The following is a 13,088-nucleotide window of genomic DNA, read 5'->3' as shown; positions in this document are numbered from 1 at the left end:
ACGAGGTCAAAATTGCTGACAGAATAATCCGTTACGAGGTCAATAGTCTGCTGTCAGTTATTATGAGTTTTACAAGGAACTCACCAACCAAATAAGACAGAATTATCCAGTACGAGGTCAATAGGCTGCTGTCAGTTATTATGATTTCCGTAAGAAACTCACGAACCAAATGAGACAGAATAATCCAGTACGAGTTCAATAGGCTGCTGTCAATTACTATGAGTTCCATAAGGAACTCACCAACCAAATAAGACAGAATTATCCAGTACGAGGTCAATAGTCTGCTGTCAGTTATTATGATTTCCATAAAAAACTCACGAACCAAATAAGACACAATAATCCAGTACGAGGTCAATAATGCTGACAGAATAATCCGTTACGAGGTCAATAGTCTGCTGTCAGTTATAATGAATTCCAAAAGAAACTCACCAACCAAATGAGACAGAATAATCCAGTACGAGTTCAATAGGCTGCTGTCAGTTACTATGAGTTCCATAAGGAACTCACCAACAAAATAAGACAGAATAATCCTTTACGAGGTCAATAGTCTGCTGTCAGTTATTATAGTTCCATAAGGACCTCGCCAACCAAATAAGACATAATAATCCAGTACGAGGTCAATAATGCTGACAGAATAATCCGTTACAAGGTCAATAGTCTTCTGTCATGTATTAATAGTTTTATAAGGTACTCACCAACCAAATAAGACAGAATAGTCCCTTACGAGGGATCCGTTACCAGGTTAATATATATAACTCACCAACCAAGTAAGACAGAATAATCCAGTACGGCCTGAATAGGCTGCTGTCAGTTACTATGAGTTCCATAAGAAACTCACCAACCAAATAGGACAGAATAATCCTTTACGAGGTCAATAGTCTGCTGTCAGTTATTATGAGTTCCATAAGGAACTCACCAACCAAATAAGACACAATAATCCAGTACGAGGTCAATAATGCTGACAGAATAATCCGTTACGAGGTCAATAGTCTGCTGTCAGTTATTATGAGTTTTATAAGGAACTCATTAACCAAATAAGACAGAATAGTCCCTTACGAGGGATCCGTTACCACGTTAATATATATAACTCACGAAGCAAGTAAGACAGAATAATCCAGTACGAGTTCAATAGGCTGCTGTCAGTTACTATGAGTTCCATAAGGAACTCACCAACAAAATAAGACAGAATAATCCTTTACGAGGTCAATAGTCTGCTGTCAGTTATTATGAGTTCCATAAGGAACTCGCCAACCAAATAAGACACAATAATCCAGTACGAGGTCAATAATGCTGACAGAATAATCCATTACGAGGTCAGTAGTCTGCTGTCAGTTATTATGAGTTCCATAAGGATCTCACCAACCAAATGAGACACAACAATTCGGTACGAGGTCAATAATGCTGACAGAATAATCCGTTACGAGGTCAATAGTCTGCTGTCAGTTATTATAAATTCCATAACAAACTCACCAACCAAATGAGACAGAATAATCCAGTACGAGTTCAATAGGCTGCTGTCAGTTACTATGAGTTCCATTAGGAACTCACCAACAAAATAAGACAGAATAATCCTTTACGAGGTCAATAGTCTGCTGTCAGTTATTATGAGTTCCATAAGGAACTCACCAACCAAATAAGACACAATAATCCAGTACGAGGTCAATAATGCTGACAGAATAATCCGTTACGAGGTCAATAGTCTGCTGTCAGTTATTATGAGTTTTATAAGGAACTCATTAACCAAATAAGACAGAATAGTCCCTTACGAGGGATCCGTTACCAGGTTAATATATATAACTCACGAAGCAAGTAAGACAGAATAATCCAGTACGAGTTCAATAGGCTGCTGTCAGTTACTATGAGTTCCATAAGGAACTCACCAACAAAATAAGACAGAATAATCCTTTACGAGGTCAATAGTCTGCTGTCAGTTATTATGAGTTCCATAAGGAACTCGCCAACCAAATAAGACACAATAATCCAGTACGAGGTCAATAATGCTGACAGAATAATCCGTTACGAGGTCAATAGTCTGCTGTCAGTTATTATGAATTCCATAAGAAACTCACCAACCAAATAAGACAGAATAATCCAGTACGAGTTCAATAGGCTGCTGTCAGTTACTTATGAGTTCCATAAGGAACTCACCAACAAAATAAGACAGAATAATCCTTTACGAGGTCAATAGTCTGCTGTCAGTTATTTTGAGTTCCATAAGGAACTCACCAACCAAATAAGACACAATAATCCAGTACGAGGTCAATAATGCTGACAGAATAATCCGTTACGAGGTCAATAGTCTGCTGTCAGTTATTATGAGTTCCATAAGGATCTCACCAACCAAATAAGACACAATAATCCAGTACGAGGTCAATAATGCTGACAGAATAATCCGTTACGAGGTCAATAGTCTGCTTTCAGTTATTATGAATTCCATAAGAAACTCACCAACCAAATGAGACAGAATAATCCAGTACGAGTTCAATAGGCTGCTGTCAGTTATTATGAGTTCCATAAGGAACTCACCAACAAAATAAGACAGAATAATCCTTTACGAGGTCAATAGTCTGCTGTCAGTTATTATGAGTTCCATAAGGAACTCACCAACCAAATAAGACACAATAATCCAGTACGAGGTCAATAATGCTGACAGAATAATCCGTTACGAGGTCAATAGTCTGCTGTCAGTTATTATGAGTTCCATAAGGAACTCACCAACCAAATAAGACACAATAATCCAGTACGAGGTCAAAAATGCTGATAAAATAATCCGTTACGAGGTCAATAGTCTGCTGTCAGTTATTATGAATTCCATAACAAACTCACCAACCAAATGAGACAGAATAATCCAGTACGAGTTCAATAGGCTGCTGTCAGTTATTATGAGTTCCATTAGGAACTCACCAACAAAATAAGACAGAATAATCCTTTACGAGGTCAATAGTCTGCTGTCAGTTATTATGAGTTCCATAAGGAACTCACCAACCAAATAAGACACAATAATCCAGTACGAGGTCAATAATGCTGACAGAATAATCCGTTACGAGGTCAATAGTCTGCTGTCAGTTATTATGAGTTTTATAAGGAACTCATTAACCAAATAAGACAGAATAGTCCCTTACGAGGGATCCGTTACCAGGTTAATATATATATAACTCACGAAGCAAGTAAGACAGAATAATCCATTACGAGGTCAATAATCTGCTGTCAGTTATTATGAGTTCCATAAGGAACTCACCAACAAAATAAGACAGAATAATCTTTTACGAGGTCAATAGTCTGCTGTCAGTTATTATGAGTTCCATAAGGAACTCACCAACCAAATAAGACACAATAATCCAGTACGAGGTCAATAATGCTGACAGAATAATCCATTACGAGGTCAATAGTCTGCTGTCAGTTATTATGAGTTCCATAAGGATCTCACCAACCAAATAAGACACAATAATCCAGTACGAGGTCAATAATGCTGACAGAATAATCCGTTACGAGGTCAATAGTCTGCTTTCAGTTATTATGAATTCCATAAGAAACTCACCAACCAAATGAGACAGAATAATCCAGTACGAGTTCAATAGGCTGCTGTCAGTTATTATGAGTTCCATAAGGAACTCACCAACAAAATAAGACAGAATAATCCTTTACGAGGTCAATAGTCTGCTGTCAGTTATTATGAGTTCCATAAGGAACTCACCAACCAAATAAGACACAATAATCCAGCTGTACGAGGTCAATAATGCTGACAGAATAATCCGTTACGAGGTCAATAGTCTGCTGTCAGTTATTATGAGTTTTATAAGGAACTCACCAACCAAATAAGACAGAATTATCCAGTACGAGGTCAATAGGCTGCTGTCAGTTATTATGATTTCCGTAAGAAACTCACGAACAAAATGAGACAGAATAATCCAGTACGAGTTCAATAGGCTGCTGTCAATTACTATGAGTTCCATAAGGAACTCACCAACCAAATAAGACAGAATTATCCAGTACGAGGTCAATAGTCTGCTGTCAGTTATTATGATTTCCATAAGAAACTCACGAACCAAATAAGACACAATAATCCAGTACGAGGTCAATAATGCTGACAGAATAATCCGTTACGAGGTCAATAGTCTGCTGTCAGTTATAATGAATTCCATAAGAAACTCACCAACCAAATGAGACAGAATAATCCAGTACGAGTTCAATAGGCTGCTGTCAGTTACTATGAGTTCCATAAGGAACTCACCAACAAAATAAGACAGAATAATCCTTTACGAGGTCAATAGTCTGCTGTCAGTTATTATAGTTCCATAAGGACCTCGCCAACCAAATAAGACATAATAATCCAGTACGAGGTCAATAATGCTGACAGAATAATCCGTTACAAGGTCAATAGTCTTCTGTCATGTATTAATAGTTTTATAAGGTACTCACCAACCAAATAAGACAGAATAGTCCCTTACGAGGGATCCGTTACCAGGTTAATATATATAACTCACCAACCAAGTAAGACAGAATAGTCCCTTACGAGGGATCCGTTACCAGGTTAATATATATAACTCACCAACCAAGTAAGACAGAATAATCCAGTACGGCCTGAATAGGCTGCTGTCAGTTACTATGAGTTCCATAAGGAACTCACCAACCAAATAGGACAGAATAATCCTTTACGAGGTCAATAGTCTGCTGTCAGTTATTATGAGTTCCATAAGGAACTCACCAACCAAATAAGACACAATAATCCAGTACGAGGTCAATAATGCTGACAGAATAATCCGTTACGAGGTCAATAGTCTGCTGTCAGTTATTATGAGTTTTATAAGGAACTCATTAACCAAATAAGACAGAATAGTCCCTTACGAGGGATCCGTTACCAGGTTAATATATATAACTCACGAAGCAAGTAAGACAGAATAATCCAGTACGAGTTCAATAGGCTGCTGTCAGTTACTATGAGTTCCATAAGGAACTCACCAACAAAATAAGACAGAATAATCCTTTACGAGGTCAATAGTCTGCTGTCAGTTATTATGAGTTCCATAAGGAACTCGCCAACCAAATAAGACACAATAATCCAGTACGAGGTCAATAATGCTGACAGAATAATCCGTTACGAGGTCAATAGTCTGCTGTCAGTTATTATGAATTCCATAAGAAACTCACCAACCAAATAAGGGCATGTACTAAAACCCGAAACAACGAAACGAAACCACCGAAACGAAACGACCGAAACTAGCGAAACCACCGAAACCACCGAAACGAAACCGCCGAAACAACCGAAACGGCCAAAACGAGCGAAACGAGACGAAATCACCGAAACAAGCAAAACCCATTACAATTATTGAGAGCTAACCGAAAACAGGCTAACCGGAGTGCATAGTAGGCTAAACTATGTGAAACGTAGGCTAACCGGAGTGTGTAGTAGGCTAACCGGGGTTTATAGTAGACTAATCAGAGTGTATAGTAGGCTAAACGGGGTGTATAGTACGGTAAGTGGCGAAAATCTTGAAGTTTTGCTTGTTTCGGTGGTTTCGCTCGTTTCGGCCGTTTCGGCGGTTTCGTTTCGCTCGTTTCGGTGGTTTCGGTCGTTTCGTTTCGGTGGTTTCGTTTCGTTGTTTCGGGTTTTAGTATATGCCCCAAATAAGACAGAATAATCCAGTACGAGTTCAATAGGCTGCTGTCAGTTACTATGAGTTCCATAAGGAACTCACCAACAAAATAAGACAGAATAATCCTTTACGAGGTCAATAGTCTGCTGTCAGTTATTTTGAGTTCCATAAGGAACTCACCAACCAAATAAGACACAATAATCCAGTACGAGGTCAATAATGCTGACAGAATAATCCGTTACGAGGTCAATAGTCTGCTGTCAGTTATTATGAGTTCCATAAGGATCTCACCAACCAAATAAGACACAATAATCCAGTACGAGGTCAATAATGCTGACAGAATAATCCGTTACGAGGTCAATAGTCTGCTTTCAGTTATTATGAATTCCATAAGAAACTCACCAACCAAATGAGACAGAATAATCCAGTACGAGTTCAATAGGCTGCTGTCAGTTATTATGAGTTCCATAAGGAACTCACCAACAAAATAAGACAGAATAATCCTTTACGAGGTCAATAGTCTGCTGTCAGTTATTATGAGTTCCATAAGGAACTCACCAACCAAATAAGACACAATAATCCAGCTGTAAGAGGTCAATAATGCTGACAGAATAATCCGTTACGAGGTCAATAGTCTGCTGTCAGTTATTATGAGTTCCATTAGGAACTCACCAACAAAATAAGACAGAATAATCCTTTACGAGGTCAATAGTCTGCTGTCAGTTATTATGAGTTCCATAAGGAACTCACCAACCAAATAAGACACAATAATCCAGTACGAGGTCAATAATGCTGACAGAATAATCCGTTACGAGGTCAATAGTCTGCTGTCAGTTATTATGAGTTTTATAAGGAACTCATTAACCAAATAAGACAGAATAGTCCCTTACGAGGGATCCGTTACCAGGTTAATCTATATATAACTCACGAAGCAAGTAAGACAGAATAATCCATTACGAGGTCAATAGTCTGCTTTCAGTTATTATGAATTCCATAAGAAACTCACCAACCAAATGAGACAGAATAATCCAGTACGAGTTCAATAGGCTGCTGTCAGTTATTATGAGTTCCATAAGGAACTCACCAACAAAATAAGACAGAATAATCTTTTACGAGGTCAATAGTCTGCTGTCAGTTATTATGAGTTCCATAAGGAACTCACCAACCAAATAAGACACAATAATCCAGTACGAGGTCAATAATGCTGACAGAATAATCCGTTACGAGGTCAATAGTCTGCTGTCAGTTATTATGAGTTTTATAAGGAACTCATTAACCAAATAAGACAGAATAGTCCCTTACGAGGGATCCGTTACCAGGTTAATATATATATAACTCACGAAGCAAGTAAGACAGAATAATCCATTACGAGGTCAATAGTCTGCTTTCAGTTATTATGAATTCCATAAGAAACTCACCAACCAAATGAGACAGAATAATCCAGTACGAGTTCAATAGGCTGCTGTCAGTTATTATGAGTTCCATAAGGAACTCACCAACAAAATAAAACAGAATAATCTTTTACGAGGTCAATAGTCTGCTGTCAGTTATTATGAGTTCCATAAGGAACTCACCAACCAAATAAGACACAATAATCCAGTACGAGGTCAATAATGCTGACAGAATAATCCATTACGAGGTCAATAGTCTGCTGTCAGTTATTATGAGTTCCATAAGGATCTCACCAACCAAATAAGACACAATAATCCAGTACGAGGTCAATAATGCTGACAGAATAATCCGTTACGAGGTCAATAGTCTGCTTTCAGTTATTATGAATTCCATAAGAAACTTACCAACCAAATGAGACAGAATAATCCAGTACGAGTTCAATAGGCTGCTGTCAGTTATTATGAGTTCCATAAGGAACTCACCAACAAAATAAGACAGAATAATCCTTTACGAGGTCAATAGTCTGCTGTCAGTTATTATGAGTTCCATAAGGAACTCACCAACCAAATAAGACACAATAATCCAGCTGTACGAGGTCAATAATGCTGACAGAATAATCCGTTACGAGGTCAATAGTCTGCTGTCAGTTATTATGAGTTTTATAAGGAACTCACCAACCAAATAAGACAGAATTATCCAGTACGAGGTCAATAGGCTGCTGTCAGTTATTATGATTTCCGTAAGAAACTCACGAACCAAATGAGACAGAATAATCCAGTACGAGTTCAATAGGCTGCTGTCAATTACTATGAGTTCCATAAGGAACTCACCAACCAAATAAGACAGAATTATCCAGTACGAGGTCAATAGTCTGCTGTCAGTTATTATGATTTCCATAAGAAACTCACGAACCAAATAAGACACAATAATCCAGTACGAGGTCAATAATGCTGACAGAATAATCCGTTACGAGGTCAATAGTCTGCTGTCAGTTATAATGAATTCCATAAGAAACTCACCAACCAAATGAGACAGAATAATCCAGTACGAGTTCAATAGGCTGCTGTCAGTTACTATGAGTTCCATAAGGAACTCACCAACAAAATAAGACAGAATAATCCTTTACGAGGTCAATAGTCTGCTGTCAGTTATTATAGTTCCATAAGGACCTCGCCAACCAAATAAGACATAATAATCCAGTACGAGGTCAATAATGCTGACAGAATAATCCGTTACAAGGTCAATAGTCTTCTGTCATGTATTAATAGTTTTATAAGGTACTCACCAACCAAATAAGACAGAATAGTCCCTTACGAGGGATCCGTTACCAGGTTAATATATATAACTCACCAACCAAGTAAGACAGAATAATCCAGTACGGCCTGAATAGGCTGCTGTCAGTTACTATGAGTTCCATAAGGAACTCACCAACCAAATAGGACAGAATTATCCAGTACGAGGTCAATAGGCTGCTGTCAGTTATTATGATTTCCATAAGAAACTCACGAACCAAATGAGACAGAATAATCCAGTACGAGTTCAATAGGCTGCTGTCAGTTACTATGAGTTCCATAAGGAACTCACCAACCAAATAAGACAGAATTATCTAGTACGAGTTCAATAGGCTGCCTTCAGATAAAATGGGTTCAATAAGGAAGTTACAAACCCAATAAGCAGAATTATCAAGTTCGAGCGAATAGGCTGCTGTCAGTTATTATGAGTTCCATAAGGATCTCACCAACCAAATAAGACAGAATAATCCTTTACGAGGTCAATAGTCTGCTGTCAGTTATTATGAGTTCCATAAGGAACTCACTAACCAAATAAGACACAATAATCCAGTACGAGGTCAATAATGCTGACAGAATAATCCGTTACGAGGTCAATTGTCTGCTGTCAGTTATTATGAATTCCATAAGAAACTCACCAACCACATGAGACAGAATAATCCAGTACGAGTTCAATAGGCTGCTGTCAGTTACTATGAGTTCCATAAGGAACTCACCAACAAAATAAGACAGAATAATCCTTTACGAGGTCAATAGTCTGCTGTCAGTTATGTGACCGAGGCAGGTTCTGGTGTTTCATGTAGATATAATGTTTCAGAAACTACATATGCAATGTTCTTCTGGATACAATTTGGATATGAATCAACAGAGGATTCAAACAAAGACTAGACAATTGGCTTAAGATAAGTACATGTTGACTGAAGTATTGAACTAATAAACCTAAACTGTAAACATAATAACAAGGTCAAACGTGACATACCAAAATCCTGAGTGAAATGAATCACTGACTTAGGTCACAAGGAATAGTACTGTACTTGACCAAGGGGTCCTCAGCTTGTAAGTGGCAGGTCTTGAACACTTTGAACTACTGAATTAAACTAACTAACTGCACTTCTTTTATAAGGAAACAAACAATAGAAGGAAATTCTTATAATTCTAATACAAGGTGTGGTGGTGTGACATATGGGAAATTCATGATGTAAATCCTGTGTGGTTAGATTATGTGGGTTGATTCAGTAAAGAAAGGAAATAGTTTCTACTAAACTGTAATTCTAAATTTATACTAAAAATGCAGTGTCACGTTTTTGTGAACCTGGTCACACACTCCCCTGCTTAACACTGTCGTCCACGACATGTGTGCTAATGGTTAATAATTACGTACTAAATTCTAAATATATAGTCCATACAGAATTAATAAAGTCGATATTACTAAATATATTGAAAGTTCATTGACTGTAATAGTTATGGAACTGGTTACTGCAGTTTTTGGTTCCTTAAACTTGTTCTTGTGTTTTCCAGCTGTTTTCCTCTTTGTTCGTCTCGGTGGTATAGGTATAGTTTCTGGAACGGGGACTTCTGCTGAAGGTAACGGCTCTGTATCATTTTGGACGGTAGGTACTCTCTCCTCTGGGGAGGCTGGGTCTGCATTGGTTTGGTCTGTAGGCTCTGGTCCATCAGGAGGTATTGGGGCTGTCTCTGTGCATTCTTTGGGTAGAATTAACACAAGCTCCTCATCTGAATCATCCTCCTCAACAGCTGCATTGCTAGGATATAGGGATTTAGATTTACTCACAGGTTTGGGTACTGGGTCCTTCTGTTCCATGTGTGGATTGTTCGTACTCAATCTTAGATTGCTTCTGTGCACCTTCTTGGTCTGGCCAGGGGCACTGACAAGTTCCACTGTGTAAACTGAACCGTAAAGGTCTGCTGGAACATCAACAACTTTATGTGGGGTAAAATCCCAAGCATCTTGTATCTTGTTACGTCCACGTACATGGTTTCTTAGGTACACTATCTGACCTTTCTGGATCGGGATATCATACTCTTTCTCATTGTGGTGTTCACGTCGCTTCTCAGCTTGGAGCTGGAGATGCTCCCCTGCTCTTTGGTAAGCATCTCTCAACCTCGTCTGATGGGCTGCTAACCAATCAATTGGACTGTCGTCAACATCTTCATCCTCTCCAAGGAGTAAATCAATTGGAAGTCGAGCTTCTCTTCCAAACATTAGATAATGGGGGCTGTACGTTGTTGATGAATGTGGCGTGGCATTGTAAACATACAATAACTCTGGTAGGTGTTCTGGCCACTTGCGCTTCTTAGATGGAGGGAGAGTTCTTAGCAGATCATGCATCGTTCTGTTAAACCTCTCACATTGTGCATTACCTTGGGGGTGATAAGGTGTAGTACGAGATTTCTTGATCCCACAGAGTCTGCAAAGTTCTGAAATAACTTCACCTTCAAAATTTCTTCCTTGGTCCGAGTGAATTCTAAGGGGAATTCCGTACCTGAAGAACCATTCTTTCACTAGGACTTTAGCTGTTGTAGTAGCTTTCTGGTCTCTTGTTGGGACTGCACAAGTAAACTTTGTGAAGACATCCGTCATAACAAGAACATTCTCTCTCCCATCAGTTGCTGGCTCAAGGACTGTGAAATCTATTGCTAGTATTTCAAGTGGTTTAGTTGCCAATAGATTTCCCATGGGTGGTCGGATCCTGGGGTTTGGCATCTTTGATAAGGTACACCTTTCACAGTTCTTGATCCAGCTCTCTACATCTGAGTACATTCTAGGCCAATAACATCGTTCACGGATCAGCTGAAGGCTTCTTTCTAATCCTTGATGTCCCATATCATCATGCAGGCTAGTGATAACTTTGTTCTTCAGAGTGGCTGATAACAGAAGCTGTTTCAGTTCTCCAAGTTTGGGATCCTGGACAATTCTGTACATTAGGCCTTGTTCTCTGGTGATTCTATCCCACTGTCGTAACAGGGTGACACACTGGTGGGAAAGCTGCTTTCTTTCTGCAAAGGTAGGTTTCTTATCTCTCTCCCAGAACTTAAGAAATTCTTTAATTGTAGGATCAGCCTTCTGCATGTTGATAAGTTCTTCTTTCGTGTGAGTGGGGAATGATGTAGTGGCAATTACTGGCTCGTCTGTTGTTGGTTTCTTATTGGCATCGTTAGTTGACTGGTCAGTTGCTGGTCATTACGGATGGGCGCCAATTGAAACGCGTCGCCCGGGAAAAGTGGGGTACCCATGACGTTTTGCGGGCACCGAGCCTTGGAAAAGAGACTGCAAAAGCTGCCGACAGTTTCGGTTTCTTTAGATCTTTAAGTGACAAATTCCCAAAAGGGAGTTGAACGCTATGCCCCTGAGTCCTTTAGAGGACAATGCCGATTGTTTGGAAGTGTCGGCAAGCTCTTTTTATCGAACAGTTTATGCAAAACCTCGAAAGTAATATTTCACGACCAAAATTCGAAGCGCCGTACACATTGTGCGAATTTTGGAAATCCAGTCTGTTATCAGCAACTTTCCAAGTCAATCTTGTTGTTTAAAGCTCGGATTTCTGTGAAGAAGGCAGTTTTTATGTCAACAAGAGAAAGCGGTTCTAAACCGAATGAAATTTGCCACGCGATACGCAGGTCATATTTTAACACGAGTTTTGTATAAAGTTGTTTATATTTTAGCGGCCGATTACGCGTGAATATCGTGAACGTACATTCCAAGTTTTGTTTGAGGTTTGCTCGCTAAAAGCCATGAAAATATCTTTGTTGTAGCGAAAATTTCGACGAGAATTATTGTTTAGTTTAAAGCGAAACAATTTCGAAAGAAGGCAACCGAATATTTCGTGGCTCTCGCCGCTTTGGCACGCGTTGTAAACAATTTGCCGCTTTAATTTGCTGCATGTGTTATTTACTTTCATTTTATCGGGAAACCTTATTTAAACCGATTAGAAATCATTTTCACAAGAAAGATAACAACTTTTTAGAGAAAGGGCAATCAAAAGAGTGAAAATTCCACCGAGCAAACGTGTAAACAACAAATTTCTATTAAATTGCTAAATTTTCTAGCCTCCCGGGACTAGCCACAAATTACCGTCTATTATTTCCGCCGTCTTAGCAAAAACAATGGTTAAGAAATCGACCTACACAAGGGATTACTTGATTGACAGTAAGTTACGCATGCTCTGTGTTTCATTTTAAGCTTATTTGCATTTTCCCGTGCGACGCTTTTCAATGGGCGCGTTTCCGTAATGAAATCGTGGTCTGATTCGTGTGCTGCCATTCGTCTTACTTCAATTGGGATATGCGTCTTCACAATAGCATGGCTCAGGTCAGGTGGTACAGGAGTTGCTAGGGTAACTATAGACTCGATGTGTAATAATTCATCTTCCTTTGAATCTTCTACTTCAGGTGTCACTGATTCATGAGGCTGGCGTGATAAAGCATCAGCATTTGCATTAGATCGTCCGCTTCTGTAGCTGATTGAGAAGTCAAATAAGGCCAACTGAGCTGCCCATCGCTGCTCCAAGGCACCAAGCTTGGCAGTGGTCTGTAAGTACTTCAATGGGTTGTTGTCGGTGAAAACTTCACATTTAGAACCAAGAAGATAGGTTCTGAATTTCTCAGTTACTGCCCACTTCAATGCTAACAGTTCAAGCTTCATGGAGCTGTAATTTCTTGGGTTCTTTTCACTTGGTCTCAATCTTCTACTGGCATAAGCAATGACTTAGCGCTGGCCATCCTGATCTTGTGATAAGACTGCTCCAAGTCCTACATGACTGGCATCTGTTTCTACGATAAATGGCTTGCTGTA

This window comes from Oculina patagonica, chromosome 4 (assembly GCF_052425735.1).
Source record: "Oculina patagonica isolate OP01 chromosome 4, crgOcupat, whole genome shotgun sequence".
Taxonomy (NCBI): Eukaryota; Metazoa; Cnidaria; class Anthozoa; order Scleractinia; family Oculinidae; genus Oculina; species Oculina patagonica.
The sequence above is the reverse complement of the archived record's forward strand: the minus strand, read 5'-3'. Positions refer to the sequence as shown.